The 22,879-nt window shown below is 40.5% G+C and overlaps 1 protein-coding gene across 2 annotated transcripts in view; it reads left to right on the top strand.

The window, feature by feature from the left end:
• LOC133988259 (plexin-B1-like) overlaps positions 1–22,879 on the top strand; it is a 63,063-nt gene that overhangs the window by 1,266 nt on the left and 38,918 nt on the right. The window lies entirely within an intron of this gene.

The raw sequence follows: 22,879 nt of genomic DNA on the forward strand, positions 1-22,879 counted from the left end.
TGATGACCCAGCCTGCCATATGAATGTGGAGGCAGAAAGGTCTTTGCTCCGGGGTGTGTTTTTGATTTAGTTGAAATGGCTAAAAAAGGAAGATGGGAGTTCAGTTCAGCAGCTGGTTCGGATCTTTCATAACAGCTGTCAGATTTTTATCTTCAATGAAAAGTTTAGAAATTGATCAAAATCAAGGCCTCACATCCTCTCCAAATATTCTTCTCGGTCTCATCTTTGAGAACACATTCCATACACAACCTTTGTAAAGATTCTTGTGTCGACAAAGCCTTGAACCTCAATCTTCCCTTTTCTCTGCTTTTGCTCAGGGTTCCAGCATCCAGACATTTTTGAATAGCAGGCCATCTGCTTGCTAAGGGTCTGTTTCAGAAGCTCGATATCACATTACCCACTCTTGACTGTGCTGTACTGTGGGGGGGATGAATGGAAGTGTGCGTGGTTTTATCACCGACTTTTGTGCCTAGAAAATTTGGATTGTTGACAGATTTCAATCCAATTTGTCACTTCTGCCCTGTGAGCTGCTGTCAGATAACCAGAGATTTTCTGCCTCACAATCTTCCGAACAATAACACATTACAGTGTGTGGCCACTCTCCATTCAGAGCTTTTTGAAATCATGCTGTGGTGGGATTCTCTCATTAGGTGGCACACAGGAAGTGGTTAGGTTCCCATCCGGACCTCAAACCTCTGTTTAGACACACGCAGCAGAGGAATGGGTCGAAGGCCACTTCAGCTGCAGCTGGTCATTGAAAAGCAATGCTCCGCAGCTGAAACCACCATTCTCTACCCTTTCTATGAATCGTAAAAGTAAGACTACTGGGCATGAATGCAGCAAGGACGGGGTGTTATGATTTATAGATGTCAAGTGTCGGGCACGCTGTAGGTTAAGTAGTTTGCCTCTCAGCAGCGTGAGAACTGAAAAATGAGTCGGAACAATGATGGGAGAGGAGTGTAAATGGTTTTGAAATGAGATGCCAAGTGAACCATCTTCGGCATTCTGTTCATCTCAGGTGTCACATACTGTAGTAGGATGTGAGATATATTTTAAGCGCTGCAGACGTTTAGTCAGCTGCATGGTGTACAGTCAGGACAATGAGAAATGAATGACTAAGATGGTGATGTGATGACCTGCTGAGTTTTTTGATGAGCTCTTGTCTTGTTAATGAATTACTGTGTTCGTAACTTGTCGGATGAGTGTGTGGTATGATGTCAACTGTAACTGTTTGTTTGATTCCTGTAACCAACGGACCGGAGGAACGCTTGAAAAGCCCGAACATGTTGATGTTAGGTGTGTTTCAGTGTGTGTGTGTGTGTCTGAGAGAGTGCATGGCAGATTTCAATCATTAGTATTTTGGGCGTTCCCCTCGGTCACTGCAACAGCTGGTGGTCCCTCATGGTACATTCTTCTGAGTGTGTGTGTTTTTGTTGTAATTGGGTGTGGGAGTGGAGATTTTGCAGGGGAACACTTGCTGGGGCACTACTGTGGCCACAGGCATCCCTGGGAGGATAAGGCAACTGAATGGCATTGTCCAAACCATATTTTCTTCTCTCCTCTGCGTACCACACTGTCACTTCAAGCCAATTCTTTTTTATAAGCGTAGTCAAAATGCCTCACAAATGGTTGACCCTGGTTCAGATACGTTCGCTATCTGCTGGGTAGATTGTATCCCAGACTTCAATAAGCCCTTGAGGGAGTTTGGCTGACAGTCAGATTGGCAGCCTAATAAATACTTCTTTTCATTAGCAGCAAGCTTCTATCCACTGTACTTAAATTGAAATCCCCTTCATCCTTTCATTCTATTGACCATACACACAGAAGTAGAGTTTTGTCAAAAGCACATCATTCACAGATGTAACGTGACACTATAAGGGTACAAAGTAGTTCTTGATAGCTTAAAGGTACATATACTAATTCAGTCTGAACTAATAATACAGTCAGTTTAGGTAGCACATCGATGGGGGTTCCCAGTTGCTCACAGCTGCAGAGAACAAGACTCAGCTTTGGTGCTTCCAACAAACAGTTTTTGCTGTGTTTCATTGGTGGGAAGCTGCTGAGGGATCCTTGAGTGACTCATTCTAGTTAATCTGTCTGCGTGGTCTGTTTGTGAGTTATCTGTAGCAGCAACAATTCTCATTATTGCACAAGGTGTTTACCCGTTAAGGTACACTTCAGCATTACATACAAGGTCTTATTCGAAAGCATACCCTAAGGCACTTGTTTTGGGTTCAGGTGAAGGCTACAACTCTATTTTGCTTTTTTCAGACATGCATAAACATGTAAACTTGCCATAGACATTTCCTCTCCTACCCTAAAGGGGGTGTTCAAACCAACATCAGTTCAGACTGACATCGCACTGCTGCCACCGTAGACTGCTAGGCAAAAAAACATCTGTCTGTCTGCCTAAAAAAGTTGAATCAGGCTTAATTTTTACTACAATGCAATCTGACGTCATATGGCAAGGAACTGCGTTGGCCGGTCTCATACATGCAAGCACACGTTCCTTGTGGATTACTTTCTAACGTTAACACTGTTTGACTGTTTATCTCGTGATTGTTAAGATGAAAGATAAAACAGTTTCCGCTGTGATAACTTTCAAGAGCCATAAAATCCTGTCTTGACTCCTGATGAGATTTAATGAACGCATCTCTAACTCAAACTGGACCTGGCTCACCTTTAGCTCACATAACACTACCCCCACCACTGCATCCCCTTGCATTGTTTTAACACAGGGCCATTTTTGGTCTAAATGCTGCCAAAGGCTTGTGTTTTCTTCAGAAGTGAAGAAGCCCTTACGATGAGAGACGAAACATCTTAAGGATTCTTGACATCTTGACTCAACCCTTCTGGATATACAGCACTATAACCTGGATGACTAAGAGTCTTTACAGACATGTTACAAGCTGCAGAGTTGGTATAACGTAGTAAGTTAACTTTGCCATATTAGCTTTTCTTTGCTACTGTGAAAGCAACGTTTGCAACACCTTTCCATCATCAGGAAGAGATATTTACCTTTGTCACTGGCACTCCTGTCACCACACAAAGCTGTAGCACTGAACCTTGCAGCAGTGTTGTTTAGCAGCTCTTTGTGAGCAGACAATTTTAGTGGCTTGCTTTCCCCCTCTACTCTTATAAGATACTTGATCAATTTCCACATTTCTTTGATGTGTCACTCACAGGTGCATGTGGGGGTGGAAAGCTGGAAAAATATACTGTCGTCTGGTCTCTGAGTACACTGACAGCAATTTTGTATTTGATATTTTTGGGAGCATATCTTCAAGGAGTCATTTGGGGCCCCAGGCAATTGCGTGCCATAATCTAATGGCTCACCCTGCTCTTGGAGACAGTTGCTACCCTGCTATGTGAACCAGCTTCTCTTGAGGACAGGTGAATTACAAATATAACAGTTAGATAGTTACAGAAATGTTTAGAGTTAAACATACACAGACATTTTTTATTTAAAAATGAGCAACATCCAAAATGACATAGAATCAATTTAATTTCATGAGCAAGATTAATCCTTATTTGAATCTTTAAAAGTATCTAATAGAACAGGATGGTCAAGATTAACCCTCACAAATGTAATCCTTTTTGAAAATCTAATCTGCTTATATTAGATCAGAGGAAGGCATGCCGTATTAAACCCAGAGGGTGTGGTTTTTATTGTACTGAAGCAGCCCTCTGCCTCAAGACAGTTGTGTATGTGCCATGCCACAGTCCTTGGCCCTTTACCCAGCTCCCTGGAGAGCCTCAGCCCAGCCTGCAGCCCAACCACTAGACAAAACCTTAAACCCCCAGCTGCCGTTTTCTGTATCGCTGCAGGTCAGGTCCCAACCCTCTACATCCACTATAGAATTAGGATACGTATGTTCCTTCTGTCTAATCCGGGTAATTCATTGCTACATCCGAGATAACAGGGATAAAATATTGATCTTGTTAATGCGGAAGCTCCAATGTTTCATATGTGATGTTTCCCAAGGACTGAGAAAGTGTATGTTCCATGTCGATTCTAGCGAATAATGAGAGGGTCTGTCTATTGGAAACTTTTTTGCTTTTGAATGGAACTTGGTGAACCTGTAGTGCTGATCAAGTGACCAGCCAGAATAGTCATTTATAGAGATCCCATTTTATTTGTTTCACCTCTGTATTTATTTGAGCCATTGAGCTGTTTAGACTGCTGGGCAGCTACATATGTGGGCCCAGTTGCTTGTAACCGGAAACATAACCCCCCTACTCCCTAATCTGTTACCCCAGACACCAAGTCGCAGGCCTCTGCACAGTTGCTTTGCACTCAGTGGAGCTATGCTAGCGATGTGACTGACTCACAGGTGGAGCATTCCCTTTCTTGAAGAAATGCCGCTGCATTTGTCTGGCTTGGTGGTATTGGCAACTGCCAGCTCTCAATCATAGCACTACCTGAAAGCAACACCCCAACTAACCCAACATTTAAATTGTTTTTAATTGTTAGTTTTTAATGGAAACTAACAATAGATTGAGGCTTGTATTAATTGTATCTGCTAACAAGAATTGAGAATTACCCGTAGTCAATGAATGATCAATATCATTTGCACAAGAGTCAAGATAACGTTCTGGGAATTGATTGATCAAACAAACCCAGCTCGACCACTTTACTTTGCTGTCAATCGAGCTAATGGATTTTTGGATTGCATGTTTGCACACAGAAAGCAGGTCTTGAGGCTATTGCTAAGTCAGCTTTGCTACTCTCATTGTCCACAGGACCTCTCTGTTATGTGGGGGTCCATCTGATCCTCAGGTTTATTAGCAGTGAAGGGGATTTTCAAAGTGTCAGTCTAGATCCCAATAGATAGTGGATGGGTCAAATCCCCTTAGGCTACTTAGGAGTAGGGTGTGAAATGAGAGGAATCCTTTCCTGCGGGGACACATCTGTCCAGGACTCTTGATTATGTGCAAACCATGTTGTTGGCATTTAATTTGTCTGTGTTAAACAGTCAGGAACATTAATCGGGTTATTGGAGCCTTGACAGTTGGGCGTTAAATTGAGTTTTAAGTCTTATTTTTAACATTTAAAATGGTCATGATCAACTTTGTTCTTGTGCTACATATTTCCTGATGAAGGAATCAGAAAAATATCAACTCTAGCTCTATTACTTCCACTGTAGGACGTTAATTCTATAAAGTCTGGGGATAAAATAAAATGAATCCGTTCTGCTTCTTGACAATTTCTGAAACGTTTCTCTTTTCATGCAGATGTGTTTTAAGAGGATTCTCGTAGTGTTTACATTAGAGAATCAGCTCGCTCAGTACTTGAGATTTTTATGTTGTGATCTCACTGAAAGTAAAATCCTCCTAAGTCCCCCACTGATTAATGAAAAGCTGAGGGAAAGTAATAAGGTTGAAGATTAAACCATAATACCTCCAAGGCGAGTCTGCCAACCACCCAGTGTGAAGTCCACTCACTGTCCAGTGCAGATAAAGCTGGCTACTGGTTAATTTAAGCCCTGTCAAAACCCACATGTGGGCTTTTTTTTTTTTTTTTACTTCAAAATGAATTTATTTTTTATTACTGTTATCTATATTTGTCCACTATAAAGCCATTGAATGAGACCCAACATGGAACTGTTACCAAATATCTAAATGAACAATCCTGCAAGGTTTTATCACCAGTCAATAGAGAACCATATACATAAACACTGATATTACTCTTTCAAGTGTTTGGCTATGGTGCTAGAGCAATTTAGCTCAATTCATCTCTAAATCATTTTTGGTTCTAAAAGCTTAGTGACTCACAAGGCTAGTCGGTGAACTACTGTGAGCTAAATGCTAACACACTAGCTAGCTGGGCTTGCACTATTTTTGTTTTTGTTGTTTTCTCTGTACTCTGCCTTTTAACCCCTTTACCCTCAGCATTTTGTTCTCAGGGCTGTTTATTTGATTCAATAAAAGTTTTATTGAAGAGGGGAAAAAGTTCTTATACGGTTTAAAAGTTCGCTAACTTCCTAACTGTCAGTTAGCAATATCGTTATCTCGTTAATGGGCTAATAAGTTCAAACAGTTTATTCAAAAGATTGTTTCGTACCATCGACTGCTGTCACGCAACTGTAAATCATGTCTCTGTTGGAGCAGTTTATATCAGTGGAGATTATATAAAACAGTGTGGTGACTGTAGCTAATAAGCTACAATAGATTCTTCCATTTTGGAATCCGGCTTATCGTTCCGTCACAGGTCAGCACTATTTAGGTGGTTGTTATTGGTCAATGGCGCAAATTCACACATTAAATGTCAATATGAATGTGAAAGATTTTTGTATTTTTACTCTTTTCCCAATAAGGAAATCTACCTATCATGAAGATTCCATAGAAGTGAACTGAATTTGATGCAGATTTTGCGGTTTAATTATTGATGGAACCAGGCCTCCTAGGTGAGATTGTGACCTTCTTTTTGTTGTGGTGCATATCAGTTACAGATTTATCACTACATGATGGTCTGACAGGTATTGACCTCCGTGATTATTGACTTCTTGTTAAGACATATCTATTGATTATGATGCTCTGTCACATGGTCTTACAATTTCTAATGATTATTGCATATGCCCTGCAGTGACGGAAACCGTAAGGCAAATCTTTCATTATTCTTTCAGTTTTCTCTTAAAGTCATTTGGAAATAATTGGCTCTATTATTGCTTTTTTCATGACTAGGAACACCTTTACTCTATATACATATGATATGAGTCTGCCATATGAGGTAGAAGTTAGTGTATTTCATAATCAGCAATGATCTTGAAAATTGGGAGATATAGAATCAGGAACATCTAATCAATATGCAGCTTGGAAAACAGTCGAGTAAGCATTTAAATTCATAAAGGTATTTAAAACACACCACTATGTTTACTATCACATAATTGTAACATTAGGCAATCTTATAAATAAAAAGGAGGCACAGGGAGTTATGTACAATAATGTCTTGATGATTTCTTTTTTATCAAACCAAGTTGCTATTTGTTAAAATGGTTTAGCAAACTAAAATGACAAATGATATAGCTCTCACTGTCTTAATGCATTTTGATAAGTTACATTACAAATGTTGGCACTCCACTTACTGTTAAATGGTAGCTCAGCAGGAAATGCTGATCTCATCCTATGTGAGATTTATCCGGAAGGTTGGTATTGAACCTGAAAAGTGGCTTTAAATTACCCCGTTCTCTGGCTCACGGGAACTGACAGATAGATGCTTTTCTGCCAAACTATTTCAAGCTTTTGTGAGTGGCTGCTCACTCAGTGTTTTATTAGATGGGGGAAAGGAGAGAGGAGTGGAGCGGGATACTGTTCTCTGCTCAGCGGTATAATTTAGTAAAGGACCTTGGCCCGTGGGCAGAGTGAAGCAGAGAAAACCATGATTTTATGCCTGTTTGCTCCAAACGCAGCAGCTGCAGCAGAAAGAGGAGGAAATCATTTAGATGGTTTTTTTGACCGGTTGGACCACGGCAGTCAAAAGTCTGCCTCATTTCTGTGATCCAGTTGGCAGTCAGCCACAGTCAAAACATGCCTGCTTATTAACATAAAGCCTAGATTATTGACATAAGAAACCTTGAGCCCCCCATGGAAATTGTTTTTATACTGGATTTGTGTATGTCGAAGTCTATCATCGGTTATGAGCTGCATAAATCATATATGTTAACAAGCTGGTTAGGGCAAAAATTGTTCTTCTGAATTGTTTCGTGAGCAAAACTGCGTTGAAATGTGACAGCTCACTCCACAAGTAGCAAAAATGAATTCATTTGTATTGGAAACTTATAGTTATTTTTACCCATGTTTTGCTCTTGTTCTAAAATATTTAATGATCTATGACTTTAAATGATCTCAACTGGCAAGTAAGAGGTATTGGAAGGTCACTGGCACAGCTTAGCTATTTTCACGAGGTTGACAGACAACAATAACTATTATTTTCATTTTTGTCGATTAGTAAGATTATTTTTCTATGAAATGTCAAACAATTGTAAATAAAAAAGTGCCTGTCATAATTTATTCAAGCCCAATGTCAAACATATTCAGTTTACAATGATATAAACAGAAAAAAATCAGCAAATACCAGAGAAGCTGGAACCAGAAAATGTTTGGCAGTCATTTTGTGCTACGAGACAGCAGAAAAATGATTTCCTGTTAAAAGAAAAGTAAGATATTAATACTCAGTACTTTGTTTAGATGAAGGAATGGCTCAGCAGTGCGGGGGACTAACCAAACACTACAGGGTCTCAGTGTAGTAGGGGAGTATAGATTTTCACAGTGGTAACAGCACAGCTGACCACACAGTGAGAGAACAGGAGGAAATGACCCAAACACAGAAACCAGATCTTTATAGAGACCTGAATGTGCGAAAGCCAAATTTTCTCTCTGTCCCTCTCTGTGCTCAGCAGCACTACTGAAGAAAATGTTAACAATAGAGTTAGTGGTAGATCGACTGCTTCGTATGTTTTTGCCATTAGGGAGAACAGGCAAGCATTTCAATAATAATCATAATCCAGCCAGTTCATGAAAAGTTCAGCAAACACCCAAAAGAGCACAAAATTGTCGTAAATTGCTCGATTTGACCTGATGAATGCCACTTGTTCTGGAGTAGGTGCCTGTTTTTGTGAGATTTCATTGTTGAGCCAACTTGACAGTGTGCCAGCATGCAATACCAGGACCCAGAAACTAAAGCAGCAGTATTAACACCTGTGTGTCTGCTATTGTGACATGTTAAAATGTGAAAAAGGCCTGTGGTTTTGTGGTTACTGAAGCAACAACAGCAGTTTGTTCAGTGCAAAAAGACGATAGAATGGATGTAAAAGGTTTATATAGTAGTTTACAGTGACTTTCTTGATACTGTGTGTTCGGCTTGTGCCTAAATTTAGAGCAGAACCCCCAAGTGATGTCTGTGTAGGTTATTACAAGACGGGACTAAAAGCCATGCTGGCAGCTCTGTGAGTCTTTCAGGGAGCCTACAGTGGTGCTTTGAGCTAAATGCTACTGAAGTCAAGTCAAGTCAATTTTATTTATAAAACAGCAAATCATGACAGAGGTTATCTCAGGGCAATGTTCACATAGAGCAAATCTAGACTGTACTCTTTAATTTACCCAAAAGACCCAAAAGCCCTCCATGAAAAAGCACTTGGAGACAGCAGCAAGGAAAAACCTCCCCTTTAATGGGTAGAAACCTCAAGAAGAACTGGACTGTAGGTGGGCGACCATCTGCCTTGACCTTTTGGGTTATGAGAAAAAGAGGGAGGGGGAGACACACAGGGAACAACAACAACAATAATAGAAATATGACAGATAATAATAATAATACTAGCAGGCGTGGGCATCAAGCAGGACCACAGCAGCAGGTGGTCTACAACCATGACCCATGGAAGACCACGATCCATAATCAGGTGGTCCATGACCATGATCCACATAAACCTGCGAGATGAGACAGCACAAAAACTCTGGGCAAGAAGCCAAGTTAGTAACATGCATTAATACAACATGGACTTGTACAGATGGAGAGGGAGCAGCCTAGGTCTATAGCAGCATAACTAGGGGCTGGTCCAAGGCAAGTCTTGGCCAGGCCTAACCAGAAGCTCTGTCAAAAAGTTTTAAACCTCCTATTGAGCATAGATATGGTGTCTGTCCCCTGCACCAAGACTGGAAGATGTTTCTGCAGGAAAGATAGTGATAGTTGAAGGTTCTGCCTCCCATTCTACTTTCTGAGACTCTGGAAATCACAAGTAAGCCCGGAATCTGGGAGCTCAGTGTTCTAGTGGGCTCTACAAATGATGGTGCATGACCACTAAGGGTTTTGTAGGTGAGAAGAAGGATTTTAAATTCTATTCTGGATTTTTACAAGGAGACAGTGTAGAGAAGCTAAAATGGGAGTAATATGATCTCTTTCGCTGGTTTATGCCAGTGCACGTGCAGCTGCATTCTGGACCAGCTGGTGAGTCTTTAGAGACTTGTTAGACTTTCATCAGTGCTGTCTCTGTACTGTACTGTGCTCTAAATCCTGACTGAAAATTCTCAAATAAATTATTGTTATGTAGAAAGTCACACAACTGATTGGCGACTGCTTTTTTGCAGTCTGCAGCGGGTATAATGTGTACCATGTTCACCCTCTTAGACCATGTCCACACTAAGCTGACTAAATTCATAAACACGTCTTTTTATTTTTGTTTTGCCGTCCAGACTAAAACTGTTTTTATCTCCTGAGAATGGACAGTTTTGCAATAATTAACTTAAACCAGTGCTGTGTACGCATGTTGTTTTTGCTTGAAAACAGCATTTTAGAATTTAACTAGCTTAATGTAGACTTGTCTATCTTAGTTAAGTGTAGTAGTGTGCTTAAAATTGGTGATAAATTAGATATCTGACAATTTATCTTCTTGGTACCATGAATGTCCATCCAAACTGCCATGGCAACCATTCAAAAGCTGGTGCAATATTTCGCATATTGGACGGATATTGCCATCTCAGAGCCACACTACCATCATGGCTAAAACATCGTATCAATAAACCGCCTTCAGACAACTTTTAACATGACTTTGCCTCACAGACACTCGATTTACTGAACTTGATTACACAGTGCCCTTGGTTATAGACAGATGGTAGCTGCTCAACTGTGCTTCTATGTCCAGGTGGGGCCCTCCCCCATTCTGTTGTTCTGGGTTTACACAAATGATACCTCCCACCAGGATTAACCCACAAGCTATGCAGCATGCTTATTATTGTAATATCGTGCTTTCACATGAAAGTGGATGACGGCAATATGAGAAACAGACCAGAAGTTGTTGTTATTGCATGTGTGTGGGTGTGTGTTCTTCAGGCCGTCAGTGTTCTCCATTAGTTGAACAGTAGTTGGATCAAGTCTGTTTGTCCAGCTGCTGAATCACCCCCTACCAAGCTTGCACACACACGCATAGACACACACACACTTTTGCTCTGGCTACAGTCATCCTAAAAAAAACTTTAACTGTTGCCTACCCTAATCCTATCAGGGTTTAAGGATTGAGGATCACTCTACAAAAATGTCCCTACTTTGTATGTATAACTGGTGTTCACAAAGCAGGCTATCCTATACCCCTTCCTCACACGTACACGCACACATGCACACACTCAAACATTGTGGCCTCTACTTGCTTTGTCTCCCATCTAAATGGATCTTCCTCTCCCCCCCATCATCTTACAGAGGCATGTCTAGATAGCCCATGTCCTTCTGCCACTCTCTGTCCTCCCTCTGTCCCTCCCTCCTGTCATTCTTTGCATCTTTTCTTTTTCCGGGGCGCACAGTTTGACCCCAGTTGCCCTTGACACATATATTTCTATAGCTTCAGCCAATCAATAGAGACTCCTGTGGCCCGGTGTCAGATGTTGGGTCCACTAATTGAAACCAACAACAACCCATGGTGAACGAGAATGAGAATTTTTGGGTGCGCGTTGGGATGATGAATGAGGAGGATGGAGGATCTGCCACATTCACATGGTGATTACCCCGTCATGAGCTATTGTCAAGACCCTCGTTTTTTTGCAAGATTAGCAAGAAAAATTGTACCGCAATCATCAAATCAAACCGCAGTATGACAGCAAATTAAAGTAGGGTTAAAAACATACTTAAACCATCTCACTTAGGATAAAAACTGGCATGTTTCTGCCTTTTTAATCCCATTAAAACACTCAAACCAATAGTGAGTTAGTCTGTCTCAATACTCTCTGACTTCCCTCCCTGTCTGTGCCTTTAAATCCATGAATCCACTAAATGATGCCATATTTTAAAGGGTCGGTATTGGTTAAATAAGCCTGATTCTTTGTTAGCTGTATTCAACTGTGTTTTATCCACCTCAGTGCTGCCCCCCTTTACAACAGCATACAGTACTTTTTTTTTTAAAAAGGTGTGGCTTTTTAATAATAAATATGTAGCTCAAATAACTATAAAGCAGTAGAAAGTCTGAGGAGGAACTGGAACTCATATGAGCACATGATTTATAGCATCATGTAGTTGGATCAGACAGTTAAAACACATGATATGCTTTATTATTCATAAATACATGAAACACATGAATAAATCAACTCTTTCACTAGAAGCACTTTAACACATGTTGGTCATGTTGCTGCGACGCAACAGCCAGCTGTTTTTGTAAGCGAGCCTATTGTCAAAAGAGGATGCAAGTTGGGTTATAAAGAAAAAGCTTTTATTTTTTCCTCTGTGTGACCAAGCAGGTGACAACAGTGCAATACAACTGTTGCTCTGCCAAAAGTGTAGGATGGGCTTGATAGAGCGTGGAGTATAAATTATTTAACCAGACATTAAAGTCCGTCATGGTGTTTTCAGTATCAACATACTTTTATTCTGAAGTTGAATGAGAAGAAAAAATATTGTTGCTGGCTTGGTTCTGTCAAGCAAAAAGGGGGGGAAAAAAAGAAAAGGGCCTGCTTTCAAAGATACTGTAATTAATCCCAAGCATCAGTCAGACTATTCTCATTAATAATGCATTTCTAAGCAGCAGTCCTGACATAGGGAGTGGATTCAAGCCTTTTATTCAAAGAATCAGCAACAATGCCAGGCAACCCCTCGGAGCCAATCTGCTTTACTCGAAAGCCAGCGAGAACCAAGAAAAACATGTTTCACTGCTCAGCCATTTATCAGGTTTCTGAAATAATAATAAAAAACAGGTTGGACTACATTTAGAGGTTAATCTAAAAAAAAAAAAAAATCTGCTTATAACAGCATAATAACATGCTACATTCAAATGGAGGGTCAAAGTCTTGAAATGAAAGGTTAAATTATTCTGAAATTTCTACACCGCTGGAAACGGTACCATCATCCTTTTAACACGGATGAACAGTCAGCCACAACAGCAGCTTTACCACAATTTGGATTTTATGTGATAGCTGAGCCTTGCACACTGCACAAAACTGCATTCTTGCTTGAATAACTAGAGAAGGTGAAAGGATAAAGAGGACGATGGTTTGTATTTTCGTTGTTGTCTCCGAATGTCCATCACCCGAAACTGTACAACTTCCTCAGTCTGCTTGCAAATATATTGTTTTCATGTTGTTGTTTTTTTTAATAAAAAATGTTCTTCTAATAGCAAAGGTTATTTAAACAGGAGTACATAGGGCCTTTTTGGGGATTATTTTCAACAGCGGATTTGGATTGCTAGTGTGTAATTATGTCATTAACAGTCAAAATAATCGACATCATAGTTAAGAAACATGTCACTTGATACTTGTAACAGAGTGGAGACTGCAGAAGTGATCAGCGCTGCTTATATGGAATTAAAGGTAAATAACTCTGTCCCAGTCCATAATGGCAGTCTGTGTTTTTACAGAAGTGTAGCACCCACTCTCCAATCCCACCCCCAGCCCCTCTTGTATTATTACGCTATTATATTATCATTATATCAGTGGTATGAAATGGTCTTTAAATGACAATAATATCGTTTATCGCGATTATTTCTTTGACAATATATCGTCCAACAAAGCCAGGAAGTATCGTGACAGGCCTATTTTTCAGGCTACAGCTAGTAGTACAGTAAAAGTTTAGAGTAAGGGCATTTTGTTTGGAAGTCAGGAGAGAAGCAAGAAATATAACTTTTCATTTTCACTTCTGATTTTCACATGCTTTTTTGTTCACTAATTGGTTTAAGTTGATTTGTGCCCATATCTGTAGTTTCTGGGGCTATAACCAACAAGTATAATGATAAAAGCTGTTGTAAAAATGTGTGTGTGTGTGTGTGTACCTAAGCATTATGTTCCCGTCCATGTGGATCGTTTTTTTGAGATTCTGTTTGTCTTTCGCTGGTCTGAGCACAGCCACAACCATGTGCGCAGGCAGCAGGGTCTCTGCAGGGCTACTGCGGTTTTGGCTTTGATGAGGATGTTTGCTTCCACACTGGCCTCTCGTAGGTTTAGATACACTGAACTGAACTGAATCTGGCTCTTCTTTCTTTCTTTCTTTCTTTCTTCTTTTTTTTTTTTGCAAACTTTTGTTCGGGGTGCTTTTTTGTTCCACTTTGGCCCTTTGGCTGATTTTGATGTTTATTCTGCTCATTCCTTTTCTTTCCCTTGTTAGAATTTGCTCCCTCTCTCTTTCTTTCATTCTTATTATCACACTCTCTCACACACACGCACACACTCACACACACTCCTTTGTATTTCTTACCCCTTCAGTCACTGTTTTTTTTCTTTTTACCCACCTCTCCTTTGGTTAAACCCTCCAGTTTGATCAATCATTGATGATCCCAGGTGTCCTGAGACCTCGGGGGGAAATTCTGATTGGCTTCCCAGTCCTTATGTTGACTGCCCCACACCCACCTCACCATGCCTGCCCATCCACCCCTCCTCTCCCCACACATACACCTCCCATATCCCCTCCATAGCCCCTCCTTGCTTTTTCAAGATCAGAGTTAAACCATATTCCTTATACTCTCTCCCTCCTTTGCTCTTTCTTATCTCCCTCTCTCCTCTCTCTCTCCGCGCTGGATGTGGGAGAGCCAGCTTCAATTAAAGAAGCAGTGGGGTTCCCTAAGCCATTAGCCATATTAGTGTTGGGTCCATGCCCGTGCCCCTTCTCGAACAAAGACCTCTTAATGCTTCCTGGAGCAGTTTGGTTGGCATTTGTCGAGATTTACTGATTTGTAGTCACACACCCTCTTGGTAGCGCGGTTGGTGGTGGCAGTATGGCGGCATATTGACTCCTTCATATTTAATTATGCTTTAAGACATGCTAAAGAACCACTGAGTGGCGGTTCAACTCTCTCAATTGAACTTCCGAGTGGATTTTAGCGCACCGGATGTTCCTCACAGCTGAATCCCACAACGTGTCAATGACATTGTCGGTCAGATTGATTAGAAGAGTGCGGACATGTGAATGAAAAGAGTGTTGTCCATGTGATTAATGCCTCTGCCTGCCTTCCTGACAATTTTATCCTATGCTTAACCTTTGGCAATAATTCCTTTGTCCCAGGATCACAATCACACACCTCAGAACTTCAACAGCCAGGCTCCACTCATCAATCATCTTTGATTTTCTGCCAGGGTTTGAGATAGTGGGGTAATGTCTGTATGGAAATTGTGTGTGTGTGTGCGTGGAGGTCCGACTCTTTAGTGTGTGTTCCTGAGCAAGATGGAGAGAGCACAGTCTATTAAGCATTTGACAATTGAAGACCTCCCACTCTAAAAGACCTGCTCAGATTGTCCTCCTCTCTCCCAACCCCAGGAAGCTGAGGAGGGGGGGGGGGGTAAAGGCGTGTCTCCGGGGGCGTCCATTTTCTTTCTAATGAAGCTGTCCGTCACACGGCTTGTTGACAGAAGGCCAGGATATGACTCCCACCTGCCTACACTCCAGAACCACCAGCTTGATGTCACTTTGAGTATTAAAAAAGGGCATGGGGAATAAAATCTGATCAGAATATTATAATTGGAGCTTTTTGTAGGCTTCATTAACCTCTCAGTAACCCAGTGGTCACTCAACAGTATACTGGTGAGTCCCCACAGCAATTCAGCTAAATCTTGCCACAAGCTCCACACTGATGAAAAGAAACACATCATCATCATATATCCAGTACAAATATTTATGACTCAAATTGCTGCACTTACATTGTTTTTTCTCCCTGAACACAAAATCACAACCGTTTTCCAGTAATATATCTCAAAATCAGTGGTCACTGATTGTGGTAATCTCAACATTTTAATGAAATGGCTCAACAAAACCTTGAAATGATGTGGTATGCAGATAATCAAGAATTGAAATGGTCGGTAAAATGACCAGAGTTTAGCTAACGTGACATTTAATCCTATGAAAGCACCTACTTGCCTATACTCGTTGGCTTTTGGGTGTAATGCCAGATTACTGCTGGAGGTAGTAAGCTTGTTGGCCAGGTATGTGGACACCATGAAGTTATATCTTTATACACAAACATTCCTTTCACTTTTGTTCTTGTGGTTTTGGTAATGGAAAGGTCGGTTTCTAATCTATGATTGGATGACTGGTGTTTGACTGGTCACAATTTAATGACTGTAGTCTTTACCTGGATTTCTGTGGTAGGTGTTGTCGTTGTCTTAATGGTCTGAAAATCAGATTGCGTGTTAAATGATAAATTTGTTTTTTTTATCTTAATGTTTGGACTTGAAACCTGAAGATGTATGTACTACCTTCTAAATCATAGAATGATTACAGTTCTTTGTTCTTTTTCATTAGAGATCTGTGAAGAGGTGTCAGATAATATAAAGTGATTTTTGAGTTGTAAGCAGCATATGCCCTATGACATTTTTCCCGATATCTGTTCTATAGATTTCTTTGTACTAAGAATGATTTTTCTGGTTTTGAAATGTATTGGTGCTGGAAATTGGTCATGAAAGCGAGACGATTTGAAAGATGTTTAACCAGCCGTTTCTACCTTATATAAGGACCACACTGGGACCAGGATGTATCCACCAGTAGCCACCCAATGAGCGAAAACCCTTTAGGACTGTAAAGTGCTATCCGGAATGAAAGGTGAATTAGGAACGCCTGTCACTGCTCCCTTTTTAGGGATTCAGTGGGATTATGTCTGCATGGGTGCTCTGGCTGCAGATGAAACACGTCTGGGATGAAAGTAGGCAGTCTTTGCAAGCATACACACCGAGGTGACTAGCCATGCCAGTGAGGTATTAAGGCCAAGCGTTGTGTTGTATTGTTTTTTCCCCTTTGGGTATAAGAGTCGACCGGTGTCAGGTAGCCCCTAACAACCAAGAACTAAAAACAAATACCCATAAAAACAAAAGGTACTTTTATAGATGTCTCGCCCCCACAGAGAGAAAGAAATCAACCATTTCAAAGTGATTGATTTCAGAATGACCCTAATAGATCCTAATAGAAATGTTCATTTATTTCAAGTCCGACGCATACATTCCCACGATAATATTTGACTTTTCTCCAGACAGACCAAGCATTGTGTTAGTCGAACACACCCTATAACAGCTCTTTCATGAAGCTGCCAAAAGGGTTGCAAGATCAGGTCAATGTTCCCAACTCCGCTGACTAAATAAAGCTAATACCAAAATACTTACTGTAATCATTCCTCCTGTTCATACAGGCCATTAGAAGATCCCTTCATAATGCACTTACAATGAAAGTGATTCAAGCCTTAATCCAACCTTTTGTACTGTTCTGAAGCTAATATGAAGCTTCAGCTGCCTAAATGAGTCAACTCAAGTAGATATTGTTCAACGTTACAGTCTTTTTAGTGCCAAAGTCCCTCTTTTTGTTACTATACTTCCACCACAGCTCATCAGCGAAACACTGTCCGAGGAAACACAAACAGGGAATTTGATTCTAAAAAGACGTGGCAGATATCTACTTGATATGACACAGACTGCTGAAGACTCACATAAGCTTCATCTACTTTTAAATGCATTTTTTAGGCAGTGTGAACAGGAGGAATGATTACAGCCAGGAAAACCTCTTTCAGTGCTCATATGGACACCTGACTGTTGTTTTAAGACAGACTTATTTTTAATTTTTAACCTGTCCTTTAAGGGACATGTCTTGCTTACAGTAAATAACTTACACCATATGAGCTTGTTGAGAAAGGGGGGGGGGGGCATCCAAAGATCTAACTGTTCATAGGCTGTACAGGGCACCATTGAAGTTGACACGTCTCCTAGCAATAGCGCCTGTCAAATGTCAATCAACGGCTGCCGTGGGAAACACCCACACAAAGGCTTGAAGCTTAGACACAAATACAGTATCTCCAAAACAGTTTTAACCTCTTTGGCGCAAAAACTGCACTATCATTCCAGTTTAGATTCCCTTTAACAAAAAAAAACAAAAAAAGAGAGAGAATTCAAATTTCAGCTTGACTTTAAATAGATACACGGTCTCGTCTAATCTCCAGAGTATATTTCCCTAGTTCCGGCATGATCTAATGATATAATGCTGCAGCGTTTAACACAAGCCGTTGTGCAGGGACAACAGCCGCAAAGAATCCCATCCCTGACTAAACATTTAGAAAATGCTTGGCATCCTGATAGGCGCCTGAGATACCAGGCACGGTGGGACAGAGAGCGAGAGACAGGGGCGAGGATTTTAGACAGTAGGGGACCCAGGACTGGCTCCGCTTAACATGTTATGAGTCAAAGGTTTGCCAGGGGGTCATGAGCTCCAAAACCCATCCATGAATAAAACAACCCGTGTTCCCAGATTCCTATTCCAAACTCCAAACAGCTAGTAGTAAGTTCCTCTGGGAATGGATGGGGTTTTTTTTAGGCTTGTTCTGGGCTTTTAAGGAGTCATACTGCATGTTTTCATAACCATAAAACTTATTAAAGTGGAGGCTGAGCAGAAAGCAGACCAGATTTTCTACTCTCAGCCCAGGCATATTAGCAATAATACCCTGGTTCAGAATCACTGGCCTTGTGGCTGGATATGGCACTTTTTTTTTTCATTGTAGAGTCTGTAATTCAATAAAACAGCAGAAAATCAGGCTTGATGTTTCCCAGAGCTCCTTGAATCATAAAATACACTGAATTTATTCCATAAAAAGGGAGGGGAGAAAAAAAAGCTAAGAAGCATCACTGTCCTTAGAGAGGGACAGAGGAGAGCACAAGCGTTGTTAGACCACAGACAGTGTGACAAGCTGATTAAAATGCCCACAGACTGGGAGAGCTAGACCTCCACTCTCTATTCACCCGACCCAGGCACGTCGTCACGACAACGACGGGCGACAAAGGGCTTTCTCAGGCTATTGAGTGCTGTGAAAGAAGAGGCGGCTGTGTGCGTATGTGTGCGTATGTGTGTGTGCGCGCGTGTGACTTGGAGAGGAGATGTGGCTGTACAAGCCGTAGGTGGTAATGTATGCAGACCATCCACAAACAAATGAATACGCATGCACGTCCCACTGCCACCTCCTTAACATTCTGCCACACAATGACCATACCAGCGCGTCCCCCGATGACGTGATGCTTCATCTGAGCATATGGTCAGTCTGAATTCAAACCGCAAACTAGCCGCTGAGAGGCTATTTAAGCTCGCTTTGTCTTTTTTGTAGACAGAATGCTAATGGCCTGTCAGTTCATTTTAACAGTCATTTTTCTCTTTTTACTATGTGTGTAGCTTTGGATTTGAATTTACTCCGAAACAGGGTAAACTTTCTGTCTTTTGAGTGGAATGAACTTTTCTCTATTCTTTTATATTTTGATTAATGTAAGTGAAAGGCTCACAATTGGTTGCCAAAGTTAGAATAGTTATCATTATATCATTTTGTATGAATCTGAGCTCCTCTCACTGGTTTGAACTCGACAGGGCTCCAAATATAAAAGGTGATGTCATGCACTTGCATTCATTATGCAGGATTTAGCAACATTTGAGTCAAATCTAATGACAGTTTTAAAGCTGTTTCCATATGTTGTCAATCAAATCTGATTAAACCCCTCCTAAACAGTCCCGATCATGCAAATTAGCAGTTTATGAGTGTTAAACTCTTAATAAATAATAACCAAGAATGACCTCCCTTGAGCTTTAACTTTGATTTTTTGCACATTTAGTCATGAATATTTTATATTATAGAGGAATCAATGTTTTAAAGCTTCTGAATGGAATATAAATGCATTTGAGGACTACAGAAAAGCATGGAGGACAGGATAAGCACAGCTGTAGTCTAAGATCTGCAGCCATAATAAAACAGCATGTGAGTGTATTATTTATCACATATCCGAATCTACAGGTTTAACGTCAAAGCATCATAGTCAACAAATAAGCTTGTGGCAAACACCGTTCACCATTTATTAACACACACACATACACACCTGCTTAATGGGAGTGTGCGTGTGCTTAAGCCTATACTAAGTGTGAACAGGTGCACCAGCAGGCTAGGATAAAAACACGTCCCCTGTCCGGCTCCACCTGCCCATGACACAAACTCTTATATACATGTGTTTTATCAGTATAGTGGAATACTGATAACTCTGTTTAATTGAAGGTGCTGCAATGAAAGGGTAGGAAGAGCTGTACTGCAACTTCACTCCAAAAAAAAAGAAAAAACACAAGTGTGGAAACCATTTGTTTTGAGATGATTGGCTGTTTATTTCCATATGGTTTGGTACATCCACATCACATATGCTTCTTATTTAAGGATACTCTGCCTTCCTGCATTCGGTTTATTTTGTTTATACATTCATATTAACCTAAACATGACTTACAGTAAAGCAGTGTGACCTACAACCCAGTAAGCAAACAAACTTTTTTTGTTGTTAATATACTTTCATTACGTTTTTTGCTTTGTCATCCATTCCTCCCTTTTTCTCACTTCGTCATCCTCCGTGTTACCGACTGGCTGACGCTCCTATGGGAGGCCAGAGAACTGAGGTCTGTAATTGTGGCAGGATTTGTTGGCGGCTGTCCGCGCTGTTGTGGTCCGCCTCTGTCAGCAGAGGCCCTTTGTAAGGATCTACCACTGGCCACTTAACACAGTCTCAGTCTTACACACGCACACACACACATAGATAAAGAAAACACACAAACTTTACCCGCTTACCAAAGGGCTCCTCACTATTATTATCATAATTTAACTATATAGTTCTATTTTAGTTTTCCTCCTCAGTCTACCATTTGAGGTAGTTTAGGCTGTGAGAACCATGTATTCCCATCAAACTATATTCAAACATGCACTTTTAGATTTACTACAGACATGCTTATTAAGTGGCCATATTTTACTGCACTCTAGGGCCACTTGGGTCCCAAACCCGTTTGCCTGTCGATGGTTAAAAAGTTAAATTGGGTCTCAGCTGCTATTGTCAATCATTCTCTCTCTCTTTCTCTCTCTCTCTCTATCTCATTAAGCCTGTCTACCCCCTGCTTCCTCCTGACTGCTCTTTGATACTTGTGCCTGTTGAATGTTCAACTGAGGAATTGCATCAGTTCCAGTCTGTCATATTTCCATAAAACTGCCAGTCTCCCCTTTCTTTCACCTAGTCCAGGTCAGAAGGTCAAAATATTTGTTGTCACATGTTCACAGAAACCATTTGAAATTCTGTCTCCTGCCATCATTGTTCCAAGTTAAAAATTAAAATAGAAAAAGTTTTAATGTACACTTTGACGCTTAGACATTTGCTGTGAGAGAGACACTTTGGATGCAACATTAGTTTGTCACAATTTGTCCTTAGGAAAATATTTTAAGTAAATGATTCATTAATCTTTGCAATAGATTCCAAAATTTGCAGAATGTGAAAATTTACATGGCCTTGAAGCAGCAAAACATTTAATAAATCCGCCATTATGAACAATTATATGAATAAAATAGAAATAAATAACGGTTACATTGTCAAATAATTTAATTAATTACTCAAATTCAACTCATTTTTATACAATGGTAGGCTATGTCATCATTGTGCTTTTCTCAGTAATTAATTCATTTTATTATTATTTTTTCCTAAAATGCTGTTTTTCAAATGTTTATAACAGTATTTTTCCTAATTTTATTAAATAATGCCACTTTAACTGGCAGTGTAGAGCCTGTCCTAGCAGACTCAACTAACAGCTAACTAGTTTAATATCTTTCTCTGAAGAATATATAAAAATTGACCATCTAGCTGCTAACTGCTAATACTGGCTCCTCACAAACTTGCTTTGCTAGTTAGCATACGTAGGTAGCCTGTGCAGCCTCAATAAATTAAATAAGAGGAGAGGTTAGTTTCTGTGTTTGCAATGAGTTTATTTACAGCAGCAGTTAGTTGGCTAATACATAAATAGTTATAGTGTTTGCTAATTGTGCTAGCTAGTACGAGCTAGCTGACAAAATTTAGTAGCAGTTGTTTGCTAAAAGAAGCAAAGAAATATGATATGACGGAAGTTTAAGGGGTCAAGGACTCAGCTAAAGTACTATTAGGTGAATTACCATTATGAAATAAATCTAGACTTGTGAAGCAAATATTTCAATAAAACATTTTCTGAAGCATTGTGATAAAAATCTGAATAATGAATTAAATTCAAGTCTTAAGGGTCGTTTTCACAGCAGATACTTTGCCTCGTCATAGTACTCGTACATAGGCTACTTGTCATAATAAGAAATGTTTATGAACGATGTCTCTGTTCTATTCAAGTGTCCTAGTAAGTCATTACAGTGTGACAGTGAGCACAATCAGGACCCTGAAACTGAGGCAGTTAAATGGAATTCGGCCATCTTAAATTTTATTATTTACACCTGTGGATTTCCTACTATGACATCAATATTTCCTGTGTGAAAAAATTCCTATTAATTTTTTTTAAGTGCTGAACACCTGGATGCTCCATAAAAATATAAATAAATAAATAAAGTTACAGAACAAAGTACATTATGTCCGTTTTTTCACATGGATGAAGTTGCCGTATAGTGTCATCGATGATAATTTGCTGAAAGCCAGTGTGCTGAATGATGATCACGAAAAGAAAGATCATCAATAATATACTGGAGCAGATGAATGTCTCTTACAGTGGATCTCAGGTCGCGCGTGTCATGCTGTACCAAGCAGCTAAGCTTAACACCTGCTTTTCCCAGGGAGAGCGCTACTGTCTCCAGGGTGAAAGGATCCTGTCATAAAGCGGGCTGGGTGAGTGCGTGTGGTGTGTGTGTGTGTGTGCGCACATGAAATACTATGTTGTGTCTCGGCACTTATGTGAATGTGTGGGTCGACTCTCTTTCCAAGGGAAGTGGCTTTTATCCTGTGTCCGTTCATTGCAGCCACTTGGTCAGAGAGCAGTGAAAGGGACACTATTCCCTCCAGCAGCAGCAGACAGAGAGCCCCTTCAGCACACCGGAGGGGCCGAGAGAGAGAGAGACCCTCTGTGTCTGCATGTGAACTGAGGGGAGAGAGATGGCCATTGACCCTAAACAAGGCGACGGAAATGGAGAGGGGCCAAGCATGTGTA

The sequence above is a fragment of the Scomber scombrus genome, chromosome 10, assembly GCF_963691925.1.
Source record: "Scomber scombrus chromosome 10, fScoSco1.1, whole genome shotgun sequence".
In the NCBI taxonomy this organism is placed as follows: Eukaryota; Metazoa; Chordata; class Actinopteri; order Scombriformes; family Scombridae; genus Scomber; species Scomber scombrus.